The sequence below is a fragment of the Oncorhynchus mykiss genome, chromosome 11 (genome assembly GCF_013265735.2).
Source record: "Oncorhynchus mykiss isolate Arlee chromosome 11, USDA_OmykA_1.1, whole genome shotgun sequence".
Classification (NCBI taxonomy): Eukaryota; Metazoa; Chordata; class Actinopteri; order Salmoniformes; family Salmonidae; genus Oncorhynchus; species Oncorhynchus mykiss.
Genome location: NC_048575.1, coordinates 6,658,729 through 6,662,344, shown reverse-complemented (window position 1 = coordinate 6,662,344; position 3,616 = coordinate 6,658,729). Strand labels below are relative to the sequence as shown.

The 3,616-nt window shown below is 41.1% G+C and overlaps 1 pseudogene; it reads right to left on the bottom strand.

Moving 5' to 3' along the window:
• Positions 1-2,917, bottom strand: part of LOC110536540 — a 15,895-nt pseudogene extending 12,978 nt beyond the window's left edge.
• Between the last annotated feature and the right edge of the window lie 699 nt (positions 2,918-3,616).

Below are 3,616 nucleotides of genomic sequence, written 5' to 3'. Positions count from 1 at the left end.
ATACGCCGGCCTTAAGATGAGATGGGAAGTATGATGTGGCATCTTGACCCCCACATTGAAGACCGTCCGCTTCTAGCCAACACCTCCCTCCCCTCTAGGGGCCCTTTACTCTCAGATGTTGGGCCCTTTGCTGTAGGTGTTGTTCCTGAGATTGTAGTCCTGGTAACACAAAGACATGTCACACACTCCTGGTAGTCCTGACAACCCTCGTTTCCCCGGTATTTCCCGGGACTTCCTCTTGGCCCAGTGTCACCTGAGGATGACAGCATATGTATAATAATTATACTGTGTATAGAACCAACATGTCTCTAACTCACCTGCTAACATAACCCACTGGAACTTGAAATAGAATAACATTGTCTATGAAGCCCCTGTTGAACTACAATGCACTTACAGAAGTGTGCTGTATTACCAGCACTGTGCTTTACTAGACTATGGCTCCTTTAAACCACTTATATAAATGCCTATATTTCAGTACACATAGGTGGTTCATAGCTGACCTACTTATAGCTGACCTATAAGGGGAATCATTGTATTATTTCCATATGTATTACCAAGTAATAATAGCTTTATCTCAACCTGTGGAACAGTGGTCTCCAAGGCATTCCTAGTCGATCAACAAACATTTCTGTAAAAAAAATATTTAAAAAATATGATAAAGGCGTTCCTATTTGTTATTCCCTTTCCTCAGGAGAACGGAGGGACGGAGGGACGCCTCTCACCGCTGCCCCCTCCCTCCCCTCAGACTGACCATCAGCTGGAAGACTGTTCCCTTTCCTCAGGAGAACGGAGGGACGGAGGGACGCCTCTCACCGCTGCCCCCTCCCTCCCCTCAGACTGACAGTCAGATGCAGGCCATCAGTTCAGTAAAAAAAATATATATAATAATAAATATATACTGCATATATACAGTACCAGTCAAAATTTTGGACTCACCGACTCGTTCCAGGGTTTTTCTTTATTTTTACTATTTTCTACATTGTGGAATAATAGTGAGGACATCAAAACTATGAAATAACACTTTTGGAATCATGTAGTAACCAAAAAAAGTGTTAAACAAATCAAAATATATTTTATATTTGAGATTCTTCAAAGTAGCCACCCTTTGCCATGATGACAGCTTTGCACACTCTTGGCATTCTGCAAGCTTTTCCAACTGTCTTGAAGGAGTTCCCACATATGCTGAGCACTTGTTGGTTGCTTTTCCTTCACTCTGCGGTCCAACTCATCCCAAACCATCTTAATTGATTTGAGGTCAGGTGATTGTGGAGGCCAGGTCATCTGATGCAGCACTCCGTCACTCTTCTTCTTGGTCAAAATAGCCCTTACACAGCCTGGAGCTGTGTTGGGTCATTGTCCTGTTGAAAAACAAAATGATAGTGCCACTAAGCACAAACCAGATGGCATGACATATCGCCACAGAATTCTGATGTAGCCATGCTGGTTAAGTGTTCCTTGAATTATAAATAAATCACCAACAGTGTCACCAGAAAAGCACCATCACACCTCCTCCTCCATGCTTCACGGTGGGAACCACACATGCAGAGATCATCTCTTCACCTACTCTGCATCTCACAAAAACATGGCAGGTGGACAGATTTACACCGGCATAATGTCCATTGCTGGTGTTTCTTGGCCCAAGCAAGTCTCTTCTTATTATTGGTGTCCTTTAGTAGTGGTTTCTTTGCAGCAATTCGACCATGGCCTGATTCACACAGTCTTCTCTGAACAGTTGATGTTGAGATGTGTCTATTACTTGAACTCTGTGAAACATTTATTTGGGCTGCAATTTGTGAGGCTGGTAACTCTAATTAACTTATCCTCTGCAGCAGAGGTAACTCTGGGTCTTCTTTTACTGTGGCTTTCCTCATGACAGTCAGTTTCATCATAGCGCTTGATGTTTTTTTGCGACTGCACTTGAAGTAACTTCCAAAGTTTTTGACATTTTCCAGATTGACTGACCTTTCTGTATTAAAGTAATGATAGACTGTCATTTCTCTTTGCTTATTTGAGCTGTTCTTGCCATAATATGGACTTAGTCTTTTACCAAATAAGACAATATTCTGTATACCACCCCTACCTTGTCACAACACAACTGATTGGCTCAAATGCATTAAGAAGGAAAGTAATTCCACAAATAATCTTTTAACAGGGCACACCTGATAATTGAAATGCATTCCAGGTGACTACCTCATGAAGCAGGTTGAGAGAATGCCAAGAGTGTGCTGTCATCAAGGCAAAGGGTGGCTACTTTGAAGAATCTCAAATATAAAATATACTTCGATTTGTTTAACACTTTTTTGGTGATTCCATGTGTTATTTCATAGTTTTAATTCTTCACTTCTATTCCACAATGTAGAAAATAGTAAAAAATAAAGAAAAACACTGGAATAAGTAGATGTGTCCAAACTTTTGACTGGTACTATAGATGTACAGTATAATGCTGACTTAACCTTGCCTCACAAGCAACACAACTATCTTTTACCAGTGGGATCTTATACCTAAATGTTTTAAATATATTTTGAAAATAGTCTGAGAAGATCACTGGTAGGGTAATTCAAGCATAGTCAATATGCAGTGACAATGCATTGGGCCTAATTTACAAACCTCATTGTTACAGTACTGTTTTCAATTGGTTAATGTTGAATAGGCTTACATTTTTTAAGTCAAGTTAATAAAAAATCAGAGCGTTAGATCTCGGCAGAAAGTGATCTTGAATCTTGAGGTTGGTGACCACTGTTCTAGAGTAAAGCACTGCCAAATACTCTGTATAGTGTTTGGGGTGTCTTACCTTTGACTCCCAGGGGGCACTGCAAGCCAGGGGACCCTGGGTATCCTGGTGAGCCAGTTCTACCCAGGGTTCCAATGGAACCTTTGAGTCCTGGCTGTTCCCGGGGGTCCCTTCACTGTCTTGCATGGCTCACACCTGCTCGGGAGAGGCTAGTGGCTGCAGCAGCTGGGGTAGCTGTCCCGGGGGTCCCTTCACTGTCTCGCATGGCTCACACCTGCTCGGAGAGGCTAGTGGCTGCAGCAGCTGGGGTAGCTGATCTGGGAGGGCCCAACCACAATTTGGTTAATCAAATCACTAAGGAAATCAATCAGTCAATCTCAAATAATCAATCAATTTTTGCATAGCATTTTTTTTTACAAAGTCATTAAGATGTCTCATGATTGGCCCACATTACACCTTATTCTGTTACCAGATAAACATATACTGAATGTAATATGATGCTGTATGGATGTTACCGTTTTGCCTTCCCACTCTAAATACATATTCATACCTGGAGCTAACGCTGCAAATAGCACTGCTGGGTGATTTGAACAGTCATAGTCAATCAATCAATAATATAATAGTACTGTTAGCAAACATTTTTTTCATCTTTAATTTACAACATGTAGAAACTATGAGAATAGAAAGGTTCAGAAATGTTGTAAAACATCACAGCACAATTGGAAACTATATAGCAAATAGAAACTGGATGGTCTTCAGAGATAGATGGGATGGGGGTTGGATGGAGCTGTAGGGCAGGGCTAAAAAATAAAATGATAACTCACGTAAAATATACTGTGTCTGTAAAATGTATATATAGTCGTATGTACTGTATAAGCTGGAAGT